The sequence below is a fragment of the Anabrus simplex genome, chromosome 1, assembly GCF_040414725.1.
Source record: "Anabrus simplex isolate iqAnaSimp1 chromosome 1, ASM4041472v1, whole genome shotgun sequence".
Lineage (NCBI taxonomy): Eukaryota > Metazoa > Arthropoda > Insecta > Orthoptera > Tettigoniidae > Anabrus > Anabrus simplex.
Window position 1 is genome coordinate 1,680,583,288 of NC_090265.1, and position 14,470 is coordinate 1,680,597,757.

A 14,470-nucleotide genomic window follows, 5' to 3' on the forward strand; every position below is an offset into this window, starting at 1 on the left:
CAGTTTGAACGAGAGTCCCGGTGGAGGAACTCCATTACTTTCTGACGGATATTGAAAAGTTTGACGCCTGCTGACTGACAGCGACAGCTGAGGGCGGCGTTGGCATTGGGTAGGTGCGTCTGCCGCTCATCGGAGCCGTGTTGGAGTACGCCAGGGCTTGTTTAGTATATCACTTGCAAGTCTGCAATCCAACTATTTCCTAATGTGGATTTTCTGAAGAATTATTTTATCATGGAGATCTTATATCATCATAAGGATAAATGAGGTAAAATATAGGTACAACTAAAAGAAATAATTCTAATAAGCATACCTATTGACACGTATGGTTGCATTAAAAGTAGATATTTCTTGTAAAGGTAAATTAAAATAGACTTTTGAATTTAATAACTGCTTTTGGTAGTGATGGTGGTAGTGAATTCTTATCTTAAGAGAAAGTGTAGTGAACCTCCGTGGCTCAAGCGGCAGCGCGCCGGCCTAACACCGCTGGATATCGTGGTTCAAATCACGGTCACTCAATGTGAGATTTGTGCTGGACAAAGCGGAGGTGGGACAGGTTTTTCTCTGGCCACTCCGGTTTTCCCTGTCATCTTTCATTCCAGAAACACTCTCCATTGTCATTTCATTTCACCTATCATTGATTTACCATTGCCACAGAGGTATGCGACAGGCTTCGGCAGCCGACTCATTTCCTATCCTCACCACTAGATGGGGCTTCATTCATTCCATTTCTGACCTGGTCGAATGACTGGAAACAGGCTGTGGATTTTCATTTTCATTTCAGAAAGTACAGTCATTCAAAACAAGAATAAGCGCGTCGTACTTCATAAGTTTCTCGCAGGTAGACAACTTAAAAACTGACCTCATAGGTACAAGATGTTTTAAATTTAGCTGGGAGTTGAATAGACGACATCGGTGAAAAACCTGTCAAGTCAATTCTCTTAAGAAAAATGGCATTTTACGTTCACTTGGTACAGAAATTGATGCTACACATTTGATGAAAGAATCCGATATGTTTACCATTAAGAAACGTCTCTGCCTTAGAAAAGACTTAGCTACAACAAAAATGTGCTTTAAAAGAACGGCTAAGTCTGGACTTGACTGAATCTTACTTTGAAATTCACTAGCAAGATGACATTAATTATGCGTCAGATCTGATGAAGGACAATACGAACACAACTATATACTGCACGTGTTAAATTATACACGTTAGTGTATTAACTTGTGAATTTCTACTATAGTCTGTTACCAATCCGGATGAGCTGATTTTAAAGATGCGCAGAAGTGTTCACAACAATATGCGCCAAAGTGTTATTAGAGGTATTAATCTGAACATAGACCTAATTCATGTGGTACTACAGAATAAGGAAATCATTAAGACTAACGGCCATAACAATTTGTTGGAACCACTACTCCACGAAACGCACATTTCTTGCCCTACAAAATGCACGAACGGTTTCACAATCAGCTGATGGTATGTGCACGGTGCACTAAATACGTTTCTTCACCTCATCTTCGATAAAGTATGACCCACTAACACCATGGCTCACACGGTAATCTTTACAGAGTGCAAGCGTCAAAACATCATCATGGAAAACATGGAGATGTACTTGGTTACACGCTGCTCATCACATAATGCAACAAGCCTATATTGGCAATAATTAAGACAAGAGGTTCTCCACCAATCAGAGTTGAGCTTATCATTTTGATACAGGTTCTCCACCAATCAGAGTTCAGATTTTCATTATGATACAACTGTTTGACCAGTTAGGTAAGGATAACATCGCACCTTCGCCCAACGCACTAGCGTTGTACATATAACCATATAACCATATTTTTATAGTGATGTGCAGTGTGTAACCAAGTACGTCTCCATGTTTTCCATTATAATGTTTTACCGCTTATCGGATAAAGTTATTTTGTAGGCTGAGAATGACCGTTCAGCATCGCAGGAAGTCAGATGAAATTCGTCAATTATTTTACTAATAGTCCGAAATTTAAACGTGCTGACACAATTTTTTATTTGTTTAAATAATTACCTAGATAGGTACAAAAATGCTACATTGTTCACATGATATGTAAAAATATGTAATGTTACAAAAGATATGTAAAAATATGTAAAACTAGCAAGATACCCTTGCTTCGCTACGGTATTATACTGAAATTTATAATTGAATGCTTATTGTTTTATATAAAATCCGCCGAAATTCGCGATGTGACTCGTTTTCTGAGAGATTCCGCCAAAATTTGCGATCTGACTCGTTTTCTAATAGATTACGATAAGTTTCCTCCCATTTTTCAATCTTTCTCTCCAGCAATCTATTTCGTACTTCCCGGGCTAGGTCCAGGCATTCCACCCGGTCAGTTGGGTCCCTAAATCTTTGTCATCTTTTCCTATAAGTATTTTTAATATGGATTAAATCCTTCAGGAGATCCGGCGTGGTGTCTTCTTGGGTGCCTTGGCGATACTGAACCTGCGGCCGGACTGAATTCTTAGTCATTATCCGTCCAGGACCCGTTTCCAGCGCGGTCCGCACATTTCACGACGGTCAAGAACATTATTATTATTATTATTATTATTATTATTATTATTATTATTATTATTATTAGATGTTCTGGACCCCACAGCAAGATGCAAGACCGCTACTTGGCGGTAAATTACATCTGCTGCCATTGTCATTGTTTCCAGTCATTCGACAGGGTCAGGAGTGGTATGAATAAAGCCCCTTCTAGCGGCGACAATAGGAATTATGCCGGCTACCGAAGTACTCCTCTGGGGCAATGATCGATGAATGACAAATGAAATGAAATATTGGACAGTGCTGCTGGAATGAATGATGACAGGGAAAACCGGAGTATCCGGAGAAAAACCTGTCCCGCATCCGTTTTGTCCTGCACGAATGTCACATGGAATGACCGGGATTTGAACCACGGAACCCAGCTGTGAGAGGCCGGCGCGCTGCCGCCTGAGCTACGGAGGATCCTTATAAGTATATTATGAGCAGTAAAATCAATTTGTCTCACCTCCTTTTACACCCCACCGCCGTTAAGTTTATTTACCCCCCCCCCCCCCAACCGCCCAAAAAATTTAAAAGAAGGCGTGTTTCTTTATGTTTAAGGGAGATTCCAAACACCAATGTTTACGTCTATTACCTTCACTTTTGAGATATAAGTATCCCCATAAAAATAATTCACTTTTCTCACTTCCTTTCACTCCCCCCCCCCCCAAGTGAATTTTCCGGCAAAAAAATACTTGTTTCTTTAATAGTAAAGGATCTTCTAAATACCAATTATCACGACTGTAACTTCTTCAGTTTTTGATTTATGTGTCCTCATGAAAGGAATTCAACTCCTTTTCACTCCCGCCCCCCAAGATGGTTCCCCGCCCCCAAAACGCGTTTTTCTTTGTTTTTAAAGGAAATCCAAATACCAATTTTCACGTATGTAACAACTTTAATTTTTATTAGATGTATGTATTCTCATACAATTGTCAATTAATTTCTCAATTGTTTTACCCCCCCCCCCCCCCGCCTTCAGTGGATTTTCCGAGAATACGTCTTTCTTTACTTTTAAAGCAGATTCCAAATATCAAATTTCACGTCTGTAACATCTTCGTTTTGAGATGTCAGTAGCCTAATTAAAAGAATTGAACACCATTTTCAGTCACTTTTACCCCCCACCCCAACCCAAGTGGTATTTCCGAAAGCTAACAGTACACGTCTCTTTATTTTTAATAGTGAAAAATACCATTTTTCACTTCTGTAACTTGTTAAGTTTTTGAGATATACTGTAGATATTCTCGTTTTTAATTTCACCCCTTTTTAGTTCCCCTTGAGTGGAGTTTTCAAAAACAAATCACCTATGTTTCTTTATATTTACAGGAGATTCCAAATACCCACTTTTTATGTCTGTAGCATTTTATGTTTCTCAGATATTCTGTAGATATTTTTTTTCAAAAAAATCACCCCAATTTGTCACTCCAGTTTAACCGCCATTAATTGGATTTTCCAAAAACAAAAAATACGTGTTTCTTTAGTTTTAAAGTAGATCCCAAATATCAATTTTCAGGTCTGTAATATCTTCAGGTTCTGAAATGTAAGTAGCCTCGTTAAAGGCATTCAACCCATTTTTCACCCTTTTCCACCCTTCCTATTGGGATTTTTCGAAAACAAAAAAATACGTGTTTCTCTATTTTTAAAGGAGATTATAAATACCAATTTTACATCTATAAACTTTAAAAGTTTTGAGATATAGATACACTCATTTTAAAAATTCACCCCCCTTTTCACCCCCCATTAATTGGATTTTCAAAAAACAAAAGAATACGGGTTTCTTTATTTTTAAAGGAGATTCTGAATACCAATTTTTACATCTAAAAACGTTAAAAGTTCTGAGATATAGATACACTCATTTTAAAAATTCACCCCCTTTTCACCCCCCATTAATTGGATTTACAAAAAACAAAAATTTACGCGTTTCTTTATTTTTAAAGGAGATCCCAAACACCAATTTTCAGGTCTGTAATATCTTCAGTTTCTGAGATATAAGTATCCTCATTAAAGGCATGCAACCTTTTTTTTCACCCCTTGTCACCCCTCCTATTGGGATTTTCCGAAAACAAAAAAATACGTGCTTCTTTATTTTTAATGAAGATTCTAAATACCAATTTTTACATCTGTAAACTTTAAAAGTTTTGAGATATAGATGCACTCATTTTAAAAATTCACCCCCTTTTCACCCTCCCATTAATTGGATTTTCCAAAAACAAAAAATACGTATTTCTTTATTTTTAAAAGAGATCAAAAGTACCAATTTTCAGGTCTGTAACATCTTCATTTTCTGAGATATAAGTACAGGTATCCTGATTAAAGGCATTCAACCCACTTTTCACCCTTTTTCACCCCTCCTATTGGGATTTTCTGAAAGCAAAATAATACGTGTTTCCTTATTTTTAAAGAAGATTCCAAATACCAATTTTTACATCGGTAAACTTTTAAAGTTTTGAGATATAGATACACTGATTTTAAAATTTCATCCCCTTTTCACCCCCTTAGCGGCGGAATATCCAAAAATCCTCTCTTAGCGAGCACCTACATCTTAATATGAATCTATGCCCAAAATTTCATTTCTTTATGTCCAGTAGTTTTGGCTCGGCGATGATGAATCAGTCAGTCAGTCAGTCAGTCAGTCAGTCAGTCAGTCAGTCAGTCAGTCAGTCAGTCAGTCAGTCAGGACAAGTTATTTTATATATATAGATGAAACTCACATATAACCATATAACCATAACTGCGTCGCATATGTTTCTGATACCTAGATGTACAACTTTAATCATGTTATATTTGTCACGTTTATGTCGTTAAAATCAGTTTTTTTTTCTATAATGTATTACCTTTAACATGGAAATAAAAGTTAAATGAGTATGCATACATATGTGTATGTCAATATGAATAATAAGTCTTCCATATTTTCAAACATTAACGCCAAGTGGGCTTTTTTGGAAAGTAAACTGAGTCTGTCATCCTAAAGCATGTCTATGTACAAAACGAAAAAGCACAAAAGCACTGGAAACCAAGTAAATTATCCGCTAATTACCCTAAATTTTGTGCAAAAGAATTAATATGAAATGCTCTCATATTTGGAAGTTTAGGAATGTGTTTATTATCTGATGGAAAATTGTACTTTTTGGAAATGAAAGTTTTTTGCACAGTCTTGGAGGAAGAGTACAAGATGAAAATAAACAAATCCGAAACAAAAGTATTGGAGTGCAGTCGAAGTAAGGTGATGCAGGAAATATTGGATTAAGAAATGAAGTCTTAAAGGAAATAGATGAATATTGTTACTTGGGTAGTAGATTAACTAATGATGGAAGCAGTAAGGAGGAAATAAATTGCAGACTAGCACACGGAAGGAAGGCATTTCTTAAGAAAAGAATATTGATATAGGAATTAGAAAGATGTTTTCGAAGATATTAGTCTAGAGTTGGCATTGCATGGTAGTGAAGCATGGACGATAAGTATGTCAGGAAGAAAGAGAATAGACGGTTTTGAAATGTTGTGTTACAGAAGAATGCTAAAGGTGAGGTGGGTAGATCGAATTACGAGTGAAGGGAGAATAGAATTTATGACAGGAGAACGATTTGGCGAAATTTGACCAAAAGAAGAGATAGAATGGTAGGACACATGAACATAAAATACCATGCACTCATTCCTTTCTTGAAAGCAAACACGCTGATGCCAATCATCTCTTAGTTTCCACATCATTCACCCTTGTACAATAAAATTATGATAGTTGCTAGAAATGTGACGGAAATGTAACCATAGCAACCGTTCAGGCAGTGGTGTAAAGGCATGTGTGGATGGCCAGACAATGTTACTTAGCAACCGTGCAGGCTATGTCTTATGGTTAGTTGCCATCCGAAAATAGCAGCCGTTGATGAATGCCCATGACCTGGAGACATATTTATGATAATTTGATTCTCGAAAAGAGAAAAGTTTTTTTAATGGTTCTTCATTCGCTATTCATGGTGACAGCTGACAATAATTTTTGATAATTTTGTTAACTTTGAAGATGAGAAATTTGTGCAATGTAGTTCATTTCTTTCATAGATCATCTTCTTATTCAGAGGAAGTTCCTTTTAGTGCTACCCGAAGGTGAACTTTCCATTGTTCACCTGTGGAGAAGCCATTCATGTGTGTAGGGCCATCATGGATGTTTAATTATACCCTCCTGTCATTCATAATACCAGGCGGGTCTAAAGTTAGGTTAGGTTATGTAATATTTTGTTTTCAACATTCCACATCTTCTTTTCTTCTAAATTCTCGGTAATTGTAGCCACTGTAATGTACAGCAGTATTATCCTTATTAGTTGACAGCAATTCCATATCGACAAACTGTACAAAGTACACTACATGGCTTTCACAACGGAAATGACTGCGCGGTACGAGGTGGAGGATAGGTATGATGAACATGGAAATTTCGGGGTACATTGAGCTCAGGTATGACTTAATTTTGCAGGTATATGACAACGCGGGCGATTTGGGGTTTGTAGTAAGGATGTAAAGGAGAGACCGTATAAATCTCTGGTAAGACCTCAATTAGAGTGTGGTTCCAGTGTATGGGACCACATCAGGATTACTTGATACGAGCACTCGAAAAGATCCAAAGAAAAGCAGCTCAATTTGTTCTTGGTGATTTACGGCAAAAGAGTAGTGTTACGGAAATTTTGCAAACTTTGGGCTGGAAACAACAGTATCTTCCACTACAATCATGCAAGGTTTCCCATACGCAGTATATGCCACCAAACCCGTTGGAGGGTCTGACTTAGAAGAGATGCAACAGCCACACGAAATTTTTAAAAAAAGAAAAGAAAAATTGTGTTGGACTGTGTAGCTCAGACGGTAAAGCGCTGGCCTTCAGAGCCCAGCTCGGCAGGTTCGATCCTGGCTCAGTCTGGTGGTATTTGATGGTGTTCAAATACGTCAGCCAGCCACGCGGTGTAGGGGTAGCGTGCCTGCCTCTTACCCGGCCAGGTCAGGGATTTTTACCTGGACCTGAGGGCTGGGTCGAGGTCCACTCAGCCTACCTGAATTACAATTGAGGAGCTATCTGACGGTGAGATAGCGTCCCCTTTCTAGAAAGTCAAGAATAACGGCCGCGAGGATTCGTCGTGCTGACCACACGACCCCTCGCAATCTGCAGGCCTTTGGGCTGAGCAGCAGTCGCTTGGTAGTCCATGGCTCTTCGGAGCTGTTGCGCCCTGGAGTTTGGTTTGGTCTAATACGTGAACCTCGTGTTGGTAGATTTAATGTAAAATCATTCCGGCACCTCGGCGTCTCCAAAAAATCGTAAAAGTAGTTGTGGGGCGTAAAATAAATAACATTGCTTACAATGCTTTCAAGGCCCATAATTTTAGACGTGATAATAAGCTTTTGGGCTTTTGTCGTGTCAAGAAAACAAGGTGAAGTTCTTTACTTCTCTAATAATGGAGCCCTAATTATTAGAGAATTTTAGGTCGTGAACAGACGAGATTTTCTTCTGAAGACGAGGGACAAAGTTCTCTGCGAAATATAAAGAATTTCACCTTGTTTTCTGATACGGGAAAAGCCCCAAATCTATTATCGTGTCTAAAATGAAATTAAAATTATTATTGTTGATGATGACGCTTGGTGTTTAAAGGGGCCTAACATCAATGGTCCTCGGCCCGAAAAATTATTATTATTATTATTATTATTATTATTATTATTATTATTATTATTATTATTATTATTATTATTATTATTATTATTATTATTATTATTATTATTATTATTATTATTATTATTATTATGGCCCGTATTCTTATGTAACTGCATTTCTGATATGGTTAAATGTCTGTTTCATTTTACATATTTTTACACATCCTTAGTAACATTACATATTTTTACATATTATGTGAACAATGTAGCATTTTTGTACATATCTAGGTAATTATTAAAAAATCGTGTCAGCTCGTTTAAATTTCAGACTATAGTAAAGTAACTGATGAATTTCATCTGACTTCCTGCGCTGCTAAACGGTCATTCTCAGCCTACAAGATTACTTTATCGGATAAGCGTCAAAACATCATAATGGAAAACATGGAGAAGTACTTGGTTACACACTGCGCATCACTATAAAAATAGTACATTATGCAGAAAGCCTATAATGGAAATAATTAAGACACGAGTATGCTTATGAAACGACCACAGCGAGTTTTATAATTTCCATACGAGTGTCTTAATTGCCATTATAGGCGAGTTGCATACGACTGTTTATACTCGACGATAATTATAACTTTATTTTTTAAATATTCATAAATTTCTGTCGAGATGTCGCTTGACAGTTGAGTTTACTGAACAGAGTGCAGAGCGCATGCGCTGAGTTATTGATTTTCCGTGAGTGGATCAGAGACCTTGACAATGTCATATGTGTTCAAAGCTTTGATAGAAGGTTATCATAACCTAGCTTTATTTCAAATACAAACTGTTTACTGTACAGTTGGTGAAGTGAATCTGAGGGAATGTGCCATGTGTTTGTGGAATATTGGAAGTAGAGGGTGCGTTGATGTTAATATGTGTGTCCGACATGTTTGATTTTAGAAGCAAGTGCGACGCTCGTACGTTGAGCGAAGGTGCGATGCTATCCATACCTAACTGGTCAAACAGTTGTATCATAATGAAAGTCTGAACTCTGATTGATGGAGAACCTCCATCATAATGAAAATCTGAACTCTGATTGGTGGAGAACCTGTATCATAATGAAAATCTGATCTCTAATTGGTGGAGAACATGTATCATAATTAAAATCTGAACACTGACTGGTGGAGAACCTGTATCATAATGAAAATCTGAACTCTGATTGATGGAGAACCTGTATCATAATGAAAATCTGAACTCTGATTGATGGAGAACCTGTATCCTAATGAAAATCTGATCTCTGGTTGGTGGAGAACCTGTATCATAATGAAAATCTGAACAGTGACTGGTGGAGAACCTGTATCATAATGAAAATCTGAACTCTGATTGATGGAGAACCTGTATCATAATGAAAATCTGAACTCTGATTGATGGAGAACCTGTATCATAATGAAACTGGAACTAAATTGAGCCACGTTAAGATTCAGTTTTCTGGCATATAATATTTATATTTCGGGATCGTCGAGCATAAAAGAAGTTAAGGTACTATCAGCTACTTAATAGGGATTTAAAGACAGGTTCTATAGCCAATTAACTTTATTTAATAGCATTTATTTGTTTCACTTCCAATGCGGGAGAACAACAGGCAATTACATACAACAATACATTATGTAATATATTCCGCAATTTACAGTGCATAACATTATTTTTAAATATTTGAAGTATTTTGATTACGCCCTGAATTCCATTATTTAATGCTATCACAATTAGAAAGAGGTAGACAACATAATTATCTAAAGCAACAATGATGTTGTCATAAAATATGGAGGTATTTGAAACAGTTGTAATGCTTCGTATCATAACTATATGTTGTAATAATAAAAGGAATATGCGAACATTTTTGTAAATTTAGTGCATTAATATAATTAAATATTTAATGAATATTGCATATTTAATGGATATTGCATATTTAATGAATATTGCACATTTAATAAATATTACATATTTAATGACTATTACATATTTAATGAATATTACATATTTAATGAATATTGCATATTTAATGAATATTACATATTTAATGAATATTGCATATTTAATTAGGTATAAATATTTCACAGATATTTACTACATTTTATGTACACAATTACCACTTTGGTATTACAGTACATAAAAATTCGGGCCCCTCATTATTATTATTATTACGAGGGCTAATCAAAAAGTAGGCCTAAGTTACACTTCCATGTTATGGCCATTTAAGAAACCACCTACAAATAGGCAACACGGCTATGACAACACACAATATAACTTCACTTTTCCACATAGTCCCCAAGAGATTGTAAACATTTCTCGGGACGGCCAAATTACTTTTCGATTCCGGAAGCGTAGAAATCACCACCAGCGCTATGTAACCACCTAGAGACAGCTGCTTTCACCTCCTCATCGTTTCGGAATCGTCGTCCACCGACATCCTTTTTTTCAGCTTACCGCACATATGATAATCGCATGGCGCTGAGTCTGGACTGTATGAAGAATGTTGCCATATCTCCTACTCGAATCGCTGTAGCAGTTCGGACGTTTGGTGGGCCGTGTGAGGTGTTGCGTTATCATGCAAAAGTAAACTTACATTGTATGTTGCCATAGCCGTGTTGCCTATGTGTAGGTGGTTTCATAAACGGCCATAACTTGGAAGTGTAATTTACTTTTCGAGTCGCCCTCGTATTAATATTATTACAACCAGAAACGAGATGAAGATTTCAGTGGAAGCTGCATTTTCCTATAGCCAATACGAAGACTCACATGCAAACATAATACATCCATCAAAAAGTATTATACAGTTCCCAGGCTTTCCATATAGTAGGGTCTAGTCGTTTTCAGACTTTGCCGGTGGCATAGGCTATACAGTATATTAACAAGACAAGGATCCATCCATCGCCCTCGGATTGGTTACCAGAAGAGTTCGAACTATGGAACACCGAAGGAAGTCCTGAGCTCATCCCAGTAATGGCGCGGGGCCCACTAATCCCGGCAGGCACAGAGCTGGGCTGGGCACGGTGATGAATTGCCCGAGAGGTCACTGGCTCACTCGCTCACTCACAGCTCTAACAGAGAGCCCCAAGTTCAGGCCGAGGCATAAATTACAAAAAGGGCTCAAACTGTAAATCGCCTTAATCTCTCAGCTGTCCTGGCGCTGCCGGCAAAGACTGTGCGAGCACCCACAGCTACTCGCTACTGTAATCCTTACAACACATGCAAACAAAAGCAGCCTTCCATTCTACTGTGGAAAACCCTAGCTACCCTTCAAAAGTGCTGAAATTTCATGTAAACAAAGGATGAATTTGAATTTCTCATTTAAAGTTATTTTTAAAATGTATTAAGAAGAAGAAGGAAATGAAGGGGATGCGTCGACTAAGCAAGAAAGAAACAACACCGGTAACGAACGCGGGATTACTGGGCAAATGTCAAAGTACAGAAAGGGAGACTGATAAATTGGCATATTCCGTAGTTGGCCGAAACGTTATGAATGAATGAATGAATGAATGAATGAATGAATGAATGAATGAATGAATGAATAATAATTGTAGGCTATTCTCGTTTTATGTCATAGTTACTTTTTCTACTAGCCAGGTAACAATATTCATCTACTTCCTTTAGGACTTCAATTCCTAATCAAATATTTCATGCATTATTATACTTCGTTCTACTGCTCTCTATTAGTTTTGGTTTGGATGCACTTTTATCGTATACTTATCCATGACTGTATCAATACCATAAAACAATTTCTCCAGATATTCTGCAGACTCAGTTAAATAACAATATCGTCGGAAAATCTCAGAGTTTTGATTTCCTGTCCTTGTGTTGTGATTCATTTTCCAAATTCCTCTTTAATTTCCTTTACTGTCTGTTCTATATAAAAATGAAAAGTAGAGGAGGCGATCTACAGGCTTGCATCTCTCCTTTCTGAGCAGTTGCTCCTTTCTTATAACCCTCGATTCTTATCACTGCAGACTCACTTTGTTTATAGATACAAGGGAGAAGCACTGTTTATTATATAGAAAGAGTGGTGATGGTGGTGATTTTTGTTTTAATAGGAAGTGCAAGTAGATAAAAAATATCTCTATATATAATGTACAGTATATGTAGGCCTATATCTATTTTAAATACAAAATCTCTCTTCATTCACATGATGGAGTAATGCAGTGGATGTTCCATATCCAAAAACTTCCGGATGATGTAACTGGTGGCTAATATGACTGCTTTTTGAAGTTCTATATAGCTGAGTGAGTGAAGGTTTAGAATTTTGAGGCGGTAATGCAATGTCTTTAGAGTAAGAACATTGCACGCTATGATTATTGGTAGGTCTACTGTGGTAACCTTCCTGGCTCTCCACATTTCTTTAATTTCCACCGAACCGAGCTCGATAGCTGCAGTCGCTTAATTGCGGCCAGTATCCAGTATTCGGGAGATCGTGGGTTCGAACCCCACTGTCGGCAGCCCTGAAGATGGTTTTCCGTGGTTTCCCATTTTCACACCAGGCAAATGCTGGGGCTGTGCCTTAATTAAGGCCACGGCCGCTTCCTTCCCACTCCTAGCCCTTCCCTGTCCCATCGTCGCCATAAGACCTATCTGCGTCGGTGCGACGTAAAGCACATAACAAAAAAAAATTTCCACCCACAAATCAGTGCACTTGGATACTTGCTGTATGTGTGTGTGTGTGTACTGCCTGAAGGTTGTGGGAACTAGGGCATGCAGTAGGCCTATCTATGATTCATCAGTTTATCTTGTCTTATCAAGTAGTAGAATATCTTGTCTAATACATGGTATCGTCTGGCCACTGATGATACTTAATGCCAATGATGCGTGCAGTACTAATTTTCAAGGTCAGACTCTGGAGTGTACTTCTAGTAACGTGTTGTGTGTTGAGTACTCGATAAGCTGTTACTAATGAGCCACTTTCTGATGGATTACATTTGCTACTTGATCATGCCTATACCTGTACCAATGTATGTCAATAATCAGCATCCGGAGGCGTGTGTTGTATTGTCTCGCCGGATGTGGAGCATCGGCAACAGAGATCACATTCTTCCCATTGTTCCTGCTGTATTTACTCTCGGTAGATACCAGTGGTAACCCCTTTCGATATTTCCTGAAAGGGACTAGTTAGTCAGATGACTGGGAAGCACCTAGCCAGCCCGGAGGGCGTCGTCGGGCTTTCCATGTATTGTTCACTTCGTCTGGTTTATCCGTGCGTTTCTGAGAGGTGCTTCGAGAATATCCGTCCGCAGTCACATCGCGAATATTCCGGTACCATCACCCGAGCTATACAAAGGAGACTAGCTGCGAACTGTCAGTCAGTTCTGGAGTCGGACATGACCTCGATGTGTTTGGGTTGGGTGGTTGGGCTGAGGGCGACAGTGTTGTTGGTTTTCGCTAGTGTCCCACCGAGGTCTGAACGAGAGTTACTACTGCGTCGGAGCGTCCAGTGAGTAGCTGGACAGGCACGACTGTTGGCTGCCCTCAGTGTCACACCGCAGTCAGGGTATCGTCAGGTATGAAACGGAATGTTGTGTATACTGCATCTGTGTGTACTTCTGTGGACTGAAGGCCGTCGTAGAGTCAGTGATTTTAGCTATCGTGAGCGTAATTAGAAAAGTGTTAATGGTAGTTGTTGTGAGGAGCATCGTCCTGATACTTAACACAGTTGAACTGTTGCTGTTTAGCTGTTTACTATGTTTGACTGTAACTCACTGGATTGTCTCTGTTATGGTGGGTGGCGTACTGCCAGTAGCCCTGTGTTCGAACCTAGCTGTCTGCACACAGCTGCTGCGTGTGGTGACTGGATTTGTGAGCGCAAGTGAAAGGCCTGTCATTGAGGATTACCGTATCCCATGTAATACCAACGAGCCGGACCGCCTTCTGTGTGAAAAGAACAGAGACGTGTAAACAGTAATTAGCAACTGTGGCCATTGAAGGCTGAAAAGAATTGAGTGTATATATGCGTGTGTGCATTTATAGGGTCATCCTGAAATGAATTAGATAGATAAAACAGATGATGTTTCATTCGTAACATTATTATTAGTATACGGAACATATCCACAATACAATCAAAATGTACTCAGCTGTGTCTACAGCCATCCCAAGGATGTCCCTGAACGATGAACGTACCCAATGGTAGATGGATATACAGGGTAGTCGGAAAGAACGTGAAACGGGTACGAGAACTGGGAAAAAAAAATTAAAGGAAAACAGCGCACGGTTTGTTCTGGGTGATCTCCGGCAAAGGAGTAGTGATAATAAAATGTTGCAAACTTTGGGCTGAG